This window comes from Lactuca virosa, chromosome 4 (assembly GCF_052849685.1).
Source record: "Lactuca virosa cultivar CGN04683 chromosome 4, Lactuca_virosa_CGN04683_v6, whole genome shotgun sequence".
Classification (NCBI taxonomy): domain Eukaryota; kingdom Viridiplantae; phylum Streptophyta; class Magnoliopsida; order Asterales; family Asteraceae; genus Lactuca; species Lactuca virosa.
Window position 1 is genome coordinate 403,501,823 of NC_136429.1, and position 15,124 is coordinate 403,516,946.

Sequence of the window (15,124 nt, forward strand, 5' to 3'; positions counted from 1 at the left end):
TTTCTACAAAACTCGGTGTTTGTAACGACAATTGGCGATGTTATTCGTTTGTTTAATAGCTAAGCCAACATCAATAAAAACAATGGGAGCAACGACAACGGGGAGACGAGTAGTATGTTTTGTTTAATGTAATATATTTTGTTTTATGTTATTTGATCGTTTATGTAATGCATATTTGTAGATTTGTATTTCTGCATTTTGATATATAGTTTATGCATTTTTTATAATATACATTATATAAAATATAATATTTATATTTAACAAAAATAAAAAAGCATTAGCGGCGACGTGCATTTACGATGACATACTCGTATCTGATGACCGGTTTCCGGCAACCTTGGCCTGAAAAACTTTGGCCGGTATATATATTAGAATGGTAATAGTGACGCCGCCATTAACGTCCAACACCTTAATCCTCACATAGTTCATCCTCATCGGCACCGAGGTCAAACCTCCACCGGCACCAGAGGTTGTGATAAGCAGCGGTTTGCCTCGTTCCAATCTCGGCGGAGCAGTCCCCACCGGAAGCTTCTCCAGATCTGCGATCGAGAAGAAATGGTTCGCACCTGTAGGGATTAGTGTGTGAGACCATGATCCACAAACTGACGCATGGGACTCACCCTTTACTTGGGAATAGAGAGGGGAAACATAGCTGTAACAACCAAAAATTTCAACCAATTTAAAACATTTTATTTCATTCAAAAGCCATTACGTTCATACATCTTGTTTTCAAAACAGTTTAAACATAAGAGTATTTCCCCAGAACCATAACGCATAAAACATAAACATGAGGAGTGGTACGATCACGCCTTCGCCTTGCCACGATCTCCTGAAGCACCTGAAACAATAAACCACAACTGTAAGCCCGAAAGCTTAGTGAGTTTCCACCAAAGTACCCATACACACACAAACATACACATAAAACAAAGAACAACATACTACGGGTCCATTCAACCTTTCGGTTGGAATACCCCCGGCCCTCAACCATCGGGTTGGAATGCCTACATAACGCGAGCCCAATCATCCTACCGGGATGGAATACTCTCGTCCCACAACCATCGGGTTGGAATGCCCAAACACCTATACATACAACAATAGCTACTATGGGTCCAATCATCCCTTAGGATGGAATACCCCATGCCCCTCAACCATCGGGTTGGAATGCCAACATACTATGAGTCCAATCATCCTACCGGGATGGAATACTCCTGGCCGACAACCATCAGGTTGGAATGCCTACATAACGCGAGCCCAATCATCCTACCGGGATGGAATACTCTCGGCCCACAACCATCGGGTTGGAATGCCCAAACACCTATACATACAACAATAGCTACTATGGGTCCAATTATCCCTTAGGATGGAATACCCCAGGCCCCTCAACCATCGGGTTGGAATGCCAACCTACTCTAGCAGACATGCACACATATTAGGCAACCACATAACACTCTACAGAACTAGCACACTAGGGCCCTATCATCCTACCGGGATGGAATACCCTCTACCACTGCTCAACATACATAACCCGCAGGTATCCTCCTACCAGCGTACATAATTCAAGACCCACTACTGGTCTAAAAATAATCACTAGCCAACTACTAGGGCGCTGATCCAACAGAACTAGCCATCATACAATTATCCATCTCTCTAGGATACTAGACAAAAGGCATACTCTCATATCACTATCTTATCCACTAGGATACTAGCAAGCATATCATCACATAATATAACAAGCTCTAACAACAATTCAAAGGGTCGGCCTTGGTGCCTTAGACCCTTGAGTACAGTGAGGAAAACTCACCTTGCAACTGCCGAAATCCTGCAAATCTCTGATTGCTGATTCACCGGGAATCCCAACTATCACATGCAAAAATAATCTCATTATAAACCATCATGACTTTCTAGGCCAAGGGCCCACAACACTCATTAAGTCCATCATCCTCTTATTGGGCCAAGACCCAAAACCAAATCCTCATGCAAAGCCCAATATTGGCCCAATTTACTAAATTGGGCCCACTTCACCAAATGGGCCTAGATCCAAGGTCCATAATAATTATTGGGTCTAAATTACTCCATCCATAATGTTCAGTCACGGCCCAAGCCCCACCAGCCCATAAACAGCCCAATCACTTAAGGCCCAAAATCAAAAACCCGACAGAGGGAGTACGCTGGGCGTACCCCTCTTGGTACGTTGGGCGTACTACGATGTTCGCGGACTGGAAACGGGACACTGACCTACTATGCTGGGCGTACATCCATTTACGCGGGGCGAATCTTGCTGACTAAAATTCCTCATAAGTTCTTAATGGCTTAAGCTCTTAAGCCCAAACTTCAGATCCATCGACCAAACATGCCTAGGATTCATAAAGTCTCAAACTTTATTACTTGGGACGTCCATAAAGCTCTTAACTCAAGGTCTTAACCCAATAAGACCTTCCTACTTCTTACATGGGACAACCAAAGCCATTGGGACATCATTTTTCTTACTCAAGACCTCTCCAATGGTCTGAAAGGACAGCTCATCTTAACCAAAACACGTCATGCATCAAGATGTGGGTTTTTGGGACAAGATTGGTGTCAAAACTTCACCATACATAGATCTACACTAAATAGATGTCAAGCAAAAAGATTTATACCTCAAAAGGGCTCCAGAAGATGATGCCTTCCTAGATCTACGGGCTCCAGCCACCCAACTCCTTCCTTGACAATTTCTTCTTTCTTCTCCTAGGCTCTCCTTTGCCAAAGCAAGCTCCCCAAGGTCAAATATCCACAACCATGGAAGCAAACGGCTACCTAGGGTTTTTGAGAGTAAGAGGGTAGATATGGAGGCTAGGGTTGGAACCATAATGTTCCTTATATAGTTGCTGGCCCTAAAATTAGGGTTTCTGGACACTGGACGTACGTTGGGCGTAAATCCAGTACGATGGGTGTACGTCGAGGAACTCCAAGTTTCATTTACTCTATTATGCTGAGCGTAACCCAGCCTACGCTGGGCGTACCCACGCGTGTCCCAAGCATGCATGGCCTTTCTTTGACAACTTTTCCATTAAGTGCGATAAGTGTCAATATCTTCAAAGTGCCATAACTCCATTATTCTAAGTCCGTTTCCGACGAACTTTATATCCACGAAAAGGTGGCGAGAAGCCCTACGCTTCTAGCAACACACCCCGACCCGATGCCTTCTCGAATAAAACCCATTTCCCATAAAAAGACCGAAATGCCCTTACTCTTGATCTCGGGAATTCCATAAATAATTACTCTTAGAACGGGGCGTTACAATTCTCCCCCACTTAAATATGATTTCGTCCTCGAAATCGCCAATTGCCAACTCTGGCTACCCAAACTTCCAAAAGGCACATTCACACCCCTAAAGCGTGACGACCACTAAGGGAGGCCAGCCCCACTGGCACTCCTCCTCGAAGAGATACCTATCCACCGTGGGAACCTGAATTCCCAACCTGAAAACATGACCACAAGTCAGACTCTGCTGTTGGCCACACTTGCTCCCTCTTTAGCTCATTCCCAAACGAGCATACCACGATACTCTTACCGAAACCAACACTCACGCCTGGCCCAATCAGCCTAGGGCTGGAATACCAGGCATGCCTACGACGGGTCCGCTCATCCCTAGGATGGAATACCCGCGCATCCTACTCATGTTTGGCCCAGTCAACCCTCGGGTTGGAATACCAAACACATCAGGTCCAATCAATCATAGGGTCCGGTCATCCTCATGATGGAATACCCTAGATTGGAATACCTCCACATACATAACTCAAACCCAAAACCATACTCGGAACCAAGGACCTTGTCCTTGCGTCCCCCTCAAACTCTCCGGTTCGCCACACTTGAGTATAACCCACTCATACTTCCCTAACATAATCTCTAGGTCCTTGACCTACGACTGTACAATCCTCATCATCGACCCAGACTGCTCCCGAGTCTGCTAACCTGCTATCTCGCCTTCCTTTGTCCAAACCTCCAATCTAGAGACACTATCCCCCTCATCTTCCAAGGAGACTGAAAACATGCCTACGCATCATCCAACCTCTGGTTCAAAGATCCTCGACACTTGCAAAGCCCTTACTATGACTGAACCGCCTCATCGCACCATCCCAATAACCAACATTCAAACCGCGTCAGACAACCTTCTACAACCAGCGACTCATCCGAGAATTTCCAATTCTCCCCCACTTAGGGCACTAACCCCTATCCACTGGCGGAGAGGTTAACACGCTGCTCAATCGAATCCCACTAATACACCGAACTTCAAGGAACCTCAGTTCCTGCTGAAAGTTCCCGAATTCCCGAACCATAACCTTCCTTCCTCACGAATTCCACATCGGATACTATCTCTCTAACAACTCTCAATACCAATTCTTCTCTAACACATACAACACTTTATATCTTATGCAAGAAACAACAACTCAATCATACATAAACAAGATAAAGCAGAAAAACATACCGGCTGACACCTCTGGCTCAGACCTGATCGCCTCGGTCACAAGCTGATAAGCACGCCCTGGAGCCATCGGAGGCTCTACCTGACCCTGACTCCCGTCAGTAAGTCTCAACGTCGATGGCGTTGGGGCCTGCACTGACCTGGCAGCCAGCAGAGGACACTGGGCCTTCATATGGCCCACCTGATCACAATGATAACAAAGTCGGACTACTGTAGATGGAGTCGACTGCCTGCAATCTCTGGCTATGTGGCCCTCCTTGCCACACCTGTGGCACCCCGAAGAAGAACGGAAACTACCCTCGTGCACCTTGCTGCACTTCCCGTAAGTGCGACTCTTCTGACCTCCCTGTCGATAATCAGCTGGCCTCATCCTCTTCGGTGCAGGCTGCGACTGCACCGGGGCTTGCCTCTGCTCTCTCAACTGTAGCTCCATCTCCAACTCGCGCCGCCTGGTGGCCTCCTGCAACTCTAACAAGGTACTACACCTCTGCGTGGACACAAACTGCCGAATATCCCTCTTGAGCATACTCAGATATCGGGACATCTGAGCTTGCTCCGAAGCAAACTCCGGGCAAAACATCGCCCTCTCAGTAAACATCCTGGTGATCTCCGTCACCGACTCTGAATCCTGCTTCAGCTCCAGGAACTCCTAAGCCAATCTCTCTCTCTCAACCTGTGGAACATAACGGGTACTGAACATCTCCCGGAACTGATCCCACGAAACCGCTGCCCGCTACGCATCAGAGTAAGATCCCGTAGTCAACCTCCACCAATCCTTCGCCCCGAGCCTCAAAAGGTTCAGAGCACACCTCACCCTCTGATCCGCAGGACATGAACACGTGAAGAAACAACCCTCCACGTCTGACAACCACCTCATAGCAACAATCGGATCCTGAACTCCATCGAAAGTAGGGGGCTTCGTATTGTCGAAATCCCGATACTGAAAACCCCGACTGGCTCCTCCCCCTGCCGCTGCCACAGCCGTTGTGGCTGCCGCGGCCGCTGTCTCTGCAAGAGCCGCATAACGCTCATCAAAATACTCAACCATGGCGGTCTTGATCGACCCAAACAGTTCCGACAACTCAGCCCGGAACATAGCAGTAACCTCATCATGCAGGATATCACGAATCCTAGCATCCAACTCATCCGTACTCATCTGACCAATCACCTCGGGAGGTGCTGATCCATCCTGACCACCCTCTCCCGATCCCAAACCGGATCCTGACTCGAGACGTCTCGCATCTGCCATACTTCAATAAACCACAAGAACCTCAGATGCCTCGCATCACCGCCGAGAAATAACCTCTAACCAACGACCTAGGGGTTGTGACTTCCTTGACACGCGTATGGGTCTTGTGCTTTCAGTAGTACGGGCCCAACTATCTTCCACACCTACCCATATTTGTCTCAAGTATCATCACAACGACCTAAGCACAAACATACATAGCAGGCACTCACTCCTCACCTCTAGAGGAATACTGAATATATCATATCAAGAAAACCCTAGGCTAACAGGCATCACAAATCAGGCAATTCTATCATGCAATTCTGAAGATCCCTTGCCTAGTACTAGCATGCTGTTCTAACATATATCATAAACAAATAACTTGTATGGTATTTTGGGGTAACTTACTGGCTCCGACTGATCGTACCCTCTGCGTCCTCCTTTACTTATTTTGAAAACCATTTGAAAACTATTTTTGAAAATCTCTCCTTGATTTGAGACTGGATTCGCACGAATGTTCCTCCAATTCACTCAAACCAAGGCTCTGATACCAACTTGTAACAACCAAAAATTTCAACCAATTTAAAACATTTTATTTCATTCAAAAGCCATTACGTTCATACATCTTGTTTTCAAAACAGTTTAAACATCAGAGTATTTCCCCAGAACCACAACGCATAAAACATAAACATGAGGAGCGGTACGATCACGCCTTCGCCTTGCCACGATATGCTGAAGCACCTGAAACAATAAACCACAACTGTAAGCCCGAAAGCTTAGTGAGTTTCCCCCAAAGTACCCATACACACACAAACATACATATACAGCAAAGAACAACATACTACGGGTCCATTCAACCTTCCGGTTGGAATACCCCCGGCCCTCAACCATCGGGTTGGAATGCCTACATAACGCGATCCCAATCATCTTACCGGGATGGAATACTCTCGGCCCACAACCATCGGGTTGGAATGCCCAAACACCTTTACATACAACAATAGCTACTATGGGTCCAATCATCCCTTAGGATGGAATACCCCAGGCCCCTCAACTATCACGTTGGAATGCCAACATACTATGAGTCCAATCATCCTACCGGGATGGAATACTCCTGGCCCACAACCATCGGGTTGGAATGCCTACATAACGCGAGCCCAATCATCCTACCGGGATGGAATACTCTTGGCCGACAACCATCGGGTTGGAATGCCCAAACACCTATACATACAACAATAGCTACTATGGGTCCAATCATCCCTTAGGATAGAATACCCCAGGCCCCTCAACCATCGGGTTGGAATGCCAACCTACTCTAGCAGACATGCACACATATGTGGCAACCACATAACACTCTACATAACTAGCACACTAGGGCCCTATCATCCTACCGGGATGGAATACCCTCTACCACTGCTCAACATACATAACCCACAGGTATCCTCCTACCAGCGTACATAATGCAAGACCCACTACCGGTCTAAAAGTAATCACTACCCAACTACCAAGGCGCTGATCCAACAGAACTAGCCATCATACAACTATCCATCTCTCTAGGATACTAGACAAAAGGCATACTATCATATCACTATCTTATCCACCAGGATACTAGCAAGCATATCATCACATAATATAACAAGCTCTAACAACAATTCAAAGGGCCGGCCTTGGTGCCTTAGACCCTTGAGTATAGTGAGGAAAACTCACCTTGCAACTGCCAAAATCCTGCAAATCTCTGACTACTGATTCACCGGGAATTCCAACTATCACATGCAAAAATCATCTGATTATAAACCATCATGACTTTCTAGGCCAAGGGCCCATAACACTCATTAAGTCCATCATCCTCTTATAGGGCCAAGACCCAAAACCAAATCCTCATGCAAAGCCCAATATTGGCCCAATTTACTAAATTGGGCCCACCTCACCAAATGGGCCTAGATCCAAGGTCCATACTATTTATTGGGTCTAAATTACTCCATCCATAATGTTCAGTCATGGCCCAAGCCCCACCAGCCCATAAACAACCCAATCACTTAAGGCCCAAAATCAAAAACCCGACAGAGGGAGTACGCTGGGCGTACCCCTCTTGGTACGCTGGGCGTACTACGATGTTCGCGGACTGGAAACGGGACACTGACCCACTACGCTGGGCGTACATCCATTTACGCGGGGCGTAATCTTGCTGACTAAAATTCCTCATAAGTTCTTAATGGCTTAAGCTCTTAAGCCCAAACTTCAGATCCATCGACCAAACATGCCTATGATTCATAAAGTCTCAAACTTTATTACTTGGGACGTCCATAAAGCTCTTAACTCAAGGTCTTAACCCGATAAGACCTTCCTACTTCTTACATGGGACAACCAAAGCCATTGGGACCTCATTTTCTTACTCAAGACCTCTCCAATGATCTAAAAGGACAGCTCATCTTAACCAAAACACATCATGCATCAAGATGTGGGTTTTTGGGACAAGATTAGTGTCAAAACTTCACCATACATAGATCTACACAAAATAGATGTCAAGCAAAAAGCTTTATACCTCAAAAGGGCTCCAGAAGATGATGCCTTCCCAGATCTACGAGCTCCAGCCACCCAACTCCTTCCTTGACAATATCTTCTTTCTTCTCCTAGGCTCTCCTTTGCCAAACCAAGCTCCCCAAGGTCAAATATCCACAACCATGGAAGAAAACGACTACTTAGGGTTTCTGAGAGTAAGAGGGCAGAGATGGAGGTTAGGGTTGGAACCATAATGTTCCTTATATAGTGGCTGGACCTAAAATTAGGGTTTCTGGACACTGGACGTACGCTGAGCGTAAATCCAGTTCGTTGGGCGTACGTCGAGGAACTCCGCGTTTCATTTACTCTATTACGCTGGGCGTAACCCAGCCTACGCTGGGCGTACCCACGCGTGTCCCAAGCATGCATGGCCTTTCTTTGACAACTTTTCCATTAAGTGTCATAAGTGTCAATATCTTCAAAGTGCCATAACTCCATTATTCTAAGTTCGTTTCCGACGAACTTGATATCCACGAAAAGGTGGCGAGAAGCCTTACGCTTCTAGCAACACACCCCGATCTGAAACCTTCTCGAACGGGGCGTTATAATAGCATGTCACAAGAGCGAGACGAGGTTTGGAACTCTACTGCAAGAGGGACGGCTCGCGAGCCGGGCAACTTTTACACTAATTTTCAAGTGGATGAGAATGGTCGAGTGGTCTCAGTTGGAGATGGGATTGCACGTGTTTATGGGTTGAACGAGATTCAAGCTGGGGAAATGGTTGAATTTACCAGCGGTGTGAAAGGAATAGCCTCGAATCTTGAGAATGAGAATGTAGGGATTGTTGTCTTTGGTAGTGATACTGCTATTAAAGAAGGAGATCTTGTTAAGCGCACTGACTCTATTGTGGATGTCCTGTAGGCGGCGACATAGGAACCACGGGACCCCTACTAGTCAAGGGAAAGCGGAAGTGCGCTACTGCGCACCAGCTGAAAAAGCCCTTTCCCTTTTTAATAAAAAGAAGGTAAGCTTCGTAGCTCCAATCTAGTAAAGGGGCTTTGATGGATGCCCTTTTATAGGTTGGGTTGCTGGATACGGGATCCTCGTAGTAGGCAGACAAATGACCCTGCATCTTTTTTATCTCTCCCGTATTTTTTATAAGTATTTCACATTTACGATGAAATTTATGAAGATTGAGCCGCGACTTTTTATTCTATGCAAAGGAATCCTGTCTAATTTACTAATTCGGTGGAAGATACTGAACTTTTGTATTTGAAAAATGTTTCAGGTGGAATAAGCCCTGAGGACACCTTCTGCTCGGAGGGCACAATCCAACATTTCTTACAAAGTCTTACAACGGATGTGAGCTTAACAACCCTCGTGCCATGCCCAAGCCCTTCCCTTCGCCCTATACAGAAAGATATTAGTTCATTGATCAACTACCACTTGATCCCCTAGGTAAAGGAATTTCTCTAAGGTGCCGAAGAGTTCCCTCCTAATAAGTAGGCTTTGCTGGTCCCCCGCGCTTTCGGGATGCCCTCAACGTCGAGGAACATGTACTAAGGTATATGTGTGATTCGTTCAGATCATGAACTAGAACAAAGGAAAGAGAGCCATGTTCGAATATCAATGATCAAATAGGATAGAACGGAAAACGAACTACATTTCCTATCTAAAAATAAGAAAATGGAGCATATCCCTTTATTGTTGGTTCCTATTGGTGTACCCAATTCACACATCTGAAGGAACAAATGTTGGACTTATTGGATCCTTAGCAAGTCATGCTAGGATTGGTCGTTGGGGGTCTCTAGAAAGTCTGTTTTATAAAATTTCTGAGAGATCAAAAGGGGCATTGATGCTTTATTTATCACCGGCAGAGATGAATATTATATGGTAGCGGCAGGAAATTCTTTGGCTTGCGAAACTAAGTAGGGCCTTTTGAATTGAATCTTAAGTAGTCTATCAGTGGTGCAAAGCTAATTGCCCATTTTCAGTAGGGAGCGAAATGTTATACCTTAGAAAGTCAGCAAACAACGGTTGCGACGACCAACTGTTTTAGTGACGACCCTAATAGCTATGTTTTTATGAGTATTAGACACAAAGTAATAGGGGCGACTCTTTTGAGATGACATGCCATCACTAAGCTAATTTTAGTATTCAAGTGCGACCACTTTTGTCGTCCTTAAAAGTAAGGTTTTTCTTTTTTTGTTTGTGTGTGTGATAGAAAGAATGTGTTAACAATTATAAATAATATTTAAACATATTTTCCCAGGGACGAGTTAATATATATATATATATATATATATATATATATATATATATATATATATTTACGAAATGTGTTACAAATTTTAATAGTTATATCTGAGGTTAACCTTTTACCGTTGCCAAAATAATTCAGTTTGAAATAGAAACGAATTTTAATAAGTCAACCAAATTGCAAAGAATTTATCCTTACTGAATTAACATAATTTTGTATAAACATGATGTCATTGGGAAAGTCTTTACGAATAGCTATTTTTCTACAAATATTTATTACATTGTCTAATTATAATCCAATATCAACCAATTTCATGAATATGTCAATATGATGCAGATAACTTAACTGAATACTACGTAATAAAAAAAATCAGCATGTGCACGTAATCTAAGAATTTTTATTATTTTTACCTTTTTGAACGGCGTCTAATGTATTTGTTTGTTAGTTTTTTACACCAGGCCCACAACCTCTTCCACCATTTTGCTCGCTCGAAACCTCCAACTTTACCATCACCATCATCGCCACCGATACCAACCCCACCACCGCCGTTACCCATACCCTCCTCCATTCTTTGGGCCACCGTTTCACCACCACCATACCTATCAATTCCACTGAGATCCTCTTCTCCAAAGACATCAAAAGGAGCGACACTAAATAAATGAAGTCTACTTGTGTCGCACCAGATATCTGGGTTTTCTGTAACATTACGAACAAACTCACTTCTGGACATGCATGCAGATCTACGTACAAGCAATGGTACTTGTTCATAGTCTTGTTCAAAATCTTCATATCGGAAAAGATAATATTGCTTTCCGGGAAGTCGCCGATCATTTGAACATCCATTATATATTTTTGATCGCCGCCAGCAAGCAGCTTACGTTTTTCTTAATATTTCACTTCTCCGCCTTGTTGCACCGCCATGAGTTGGAAGATTTTTGTTTCCATTTCCCATTCGTCGCCTCCATTATATATGGCTTGAGAGTGGAGACCGGAGATACTGCGCATAATACCGACGACTTTTCGACCCACAGATATTTCTTAAAATGAAAATTATCGACTCTTTCCTCAAGGATAAATAAAAATTATTTTTAACATTATTTTGGCGACTTACTAAATCAAAGTCTAACTAGCTATCGTACTTAAGTATGATTCTTTTTTACAACTATGAACTATTTAATTTGGTATTTGTTGTAATTTATATTAAAAAACAATAGTATAATATATCCATTTATAATAAACATTGGTCGAAAGAATTTAAAATTGGAAGTAGGCGTGAAGGGTGAGTACGTAATGATAGTTTGGTTTGTTATTGTCTCTGCAATTGTCCATTATGTATTATGTGGGTAAGTTTATTATGTAGCCCACATATATATACCAGGCGAATGGACGCGCGTTGCGTGGGATATAAAAAATATTTTATATTAAAAATAACTAAATCATTGTTATTAACAATTAAATAATAATTTCATAAAAAATATAAAAAATGATTTTTAGTATTGTTATTGCGTGGGATATAAAAAATAAGGTTGGAACTTGAAGTTGTTTTGCATATACAAAGTTATATGATTAAAATAGAAAAAAAATTAATTTTTAAAAATAAATAAATCGTTATTGTTACCTATTAAATAATAATTTCATATTAAATTAAAACGTTTATATTAAATATTATAATTATGTAGAAAATACGATAATAAAAACATATTTTTATTTATCTTAAATTTTATCATTCTGTACAACATATGATAATAGAGACAACTTTTTATCTTAAATAGTAAAAAAAATGTTTTGTATCATAAATATTACCATAATTATGTAGAACATATGATAATAGTGACGTCTTTTATAAGGTTAAAACTTTAAATTGTATTACATATAGGGGTGTAAAACTTGGCTAATACAACCAAATACTCGGCATGTTACTCAAACTCGGCCTCCAATGGAAGCGAGTTTGCCTAACTCAGCCAGAAGACACTCGGATCCTTATTAAACTCGATCCAAATCTAAAGAATACGGTCCAAAATCATTTTCGAAATTCTGAAATTTAATTGGTCAATTGTCGACAAAGACATTCTCACCAAAGAATACACTCAACGTCCTACAAAGTTAGATGCAAGGAAGATCTCATGGCTTAGTCCCTTTGAAATATTTCACAACCTTTCCTATTTATAGAGGAGAATACATTCTCTTGTTTACTCTCACGATCAATGTCGGATGAAGACATTTTAATTAAACTCATTTCTTTATTTGCCAATAGATTCATTTTGTTAAATAAAATATTAAATAATAAAAATAAAATGTTATCTTCAATGTGGTGAATGTTGAACTCTATTAGTGCAATAGTATCTGGACGTTTGAATAGATGATACAACTATCTTCAATCAAGTTCTTGCACTAGAACTTGATCTTTGGTGAATTTACTGTATGCGTCCATGGAATTATTTAGAGAGGGAAAAGTTTGTTTTTGGTCGTTCCTCCAAGAGTCCCGGCAAATCAGATTTGACTCATTTATATAGGATCGACATGAAACTGTCAAAATTCAGTTTTGATAACCTCTCGAAACTAATTTTATCCCAATAAAACCGAAATTAAAAAAATAATAATAAATAAAAATAATTTCGGATTTATCTCATAAGACCCCAAAGGCCCAAGGCCATCTTTTGACCATTTAATATATAATTAAATTACTAGTAAACCACTAGTAATTCAAAGCCCACAACCCCATACTAGCCCATCTTAAGCTCTTAGTCCATTGTAGTAGAACTAAGAGAGCAAACCTTTTAAACATCCCAAAGTTTGATGTTCCTTCCTATGTGGGATAAGAAACTTTGACAAAATTATATAAACACCAACAATCCCCCACATTTTCGATTCAAACCGAAGACAATCCCCCACATTTGAATAGAAAATAAGTAATATAATTCCATAAAACAAGATATAAGATGCATAAGAAAAAGTGTCCTTTGAACTTGAACTTTTCATAGTGAGTACATATCGGAATTACTTAGTGAATAGTGACTAAAGTCTTGAACTACCACATGAAATAGTAATCTAAACAATACATATCACACATATCATAACTAAACATATATTCAATTCTTACGGTTGTGTTCATTTCGGTCTTGAACAAATCCTACTTCATGAGATATTTAGAAGATGTAGCCATAATTATCTTCATAGATGCGACCGCACATCAATCTCATATAGGTGATGCTAATCTGGAAAATTCCACAAGCTTCCACTAGTAAGCTATCAGCATCATTAAGAATAAAATCAGCCCTAAAAACATCTATTGAAACACACATAAATCATCATAGGAACAAGCATATATACATGTGTGTACTGACTTGAGTTTTCCTCAACTAGTTTGCCTATTGAACCTAGACCATGGGATCTCCAATGTTGCTAGTTTAGGTTGCTGCCAAGTGATAACTCATTGTGTTGGCTTTAGGCCCATTCCCCTCGATGTAAACAAAACTTGCTCTCGATTTAGGCCCTTTGTTAAAGGATCAACAATATTTTCCTTTGACTTTACATAATCAATGGAAATAACTCCATCTTTTAGCAAGTCACGAATGGATTTATGACGCCGTCTGATATCTCTTGATTTGCCATTATCTATTTGATTCTCGGCTCTTGTAATAGCCGCTATATTATCACAATGAAGACAAATTACAGAGACAGGTTTTGTCACCCAAGGAATACCTTGTAAAAATCCTTGAAGCCATTCAGCTTCTTCAGCAGCTTTATCTAAGTCTACAAATTCAGCTTCCATAGTAGACCTTGTGTTTATAGTTTGTTTGCAAGATTTCCAAGATACTGCGGCACCACCCAAAGTGAACACATATCCACTTCTGGATTTACCATCAGAGTTAGTTGAAATCCAATTTGCATCACAAAATCCTTCCAAGACAGGAGGATATTTTGTATAATGCAAACCATAATGCATGGTATGTTTGAGGTAGTGAAGCACCTTACTAGAGCAAACCAATGATCACGCCCTGGATTACTGGAATATCGACTAAGACGACTTACAATGTATGCCAAATCAGGTCGTGTACAATTCATCAAGTACATCAGGCTACGAAGAACTGGAGTGTACTCCAGTTGAGAAACACTATCTCCTTGATTTTTCTTCAGTTTAGTTGATGGATCAAAAGGAGTAACGACAGACTTACCATCATAATGACCAAAACGTCTCAGTATTTTCTCAACATAGTGTGATTGGGTAAGAACATATCCATCTGAATTCCTTTGAATTCGAATTCCCAATATCACATTTGCTACTCCCATATCTTTCATATCAAATGAGGAGCTTAGCATCTGTTTAGTTTTATTGATAACATCCATATTGTTTCCCATAATAAGCATATCATCGACATAAAGACAGATGATAACACATGCATTATTATACTGTTTGATGTAAACACATTTGTCACATTCATTAATGTGAAAACCGTTTGACAATAATGTCTGATCAAACTTCTCATGCCACTACTTTGGCGCCTGTTTAAGTCTGTATAAAGACTTGGTTAATTTACACACTTCGTGTTCTTGACCTTTCACAATAAACCCTTCAGGTTGCTGCATATAAATTTCTTCATCCAATTCACCATTCAAAAATGCTGTCTTTACATCCATTTGATGTATAGCCAAATTGTAAATCAAAGCAATGGCTAACAAA

General features: G+C 41.6%; 1 long non-coding RNA gene across 1 annotated transcript; it reads right to left on the minus strand.

The window, feature by feature from the left end:
• Positions 1–668: 668 nt before the first annotated feature.
• On the minus strand, positions 669–11,471 carry LOC145169059 (uncharacterized). Its single transcript, XR_013742268.1, has 2 exons — positions 10,854–11,471; positions 669–838 (listed from the first exon to the last, which is right to left on the minus strand). It is a non-coding gene; the product is annotated as an uncharacterized LOC145169059 (long non-coding RNA).
• Positions 11,472–15,124: the final 3,653 nt, after the last annotated feature.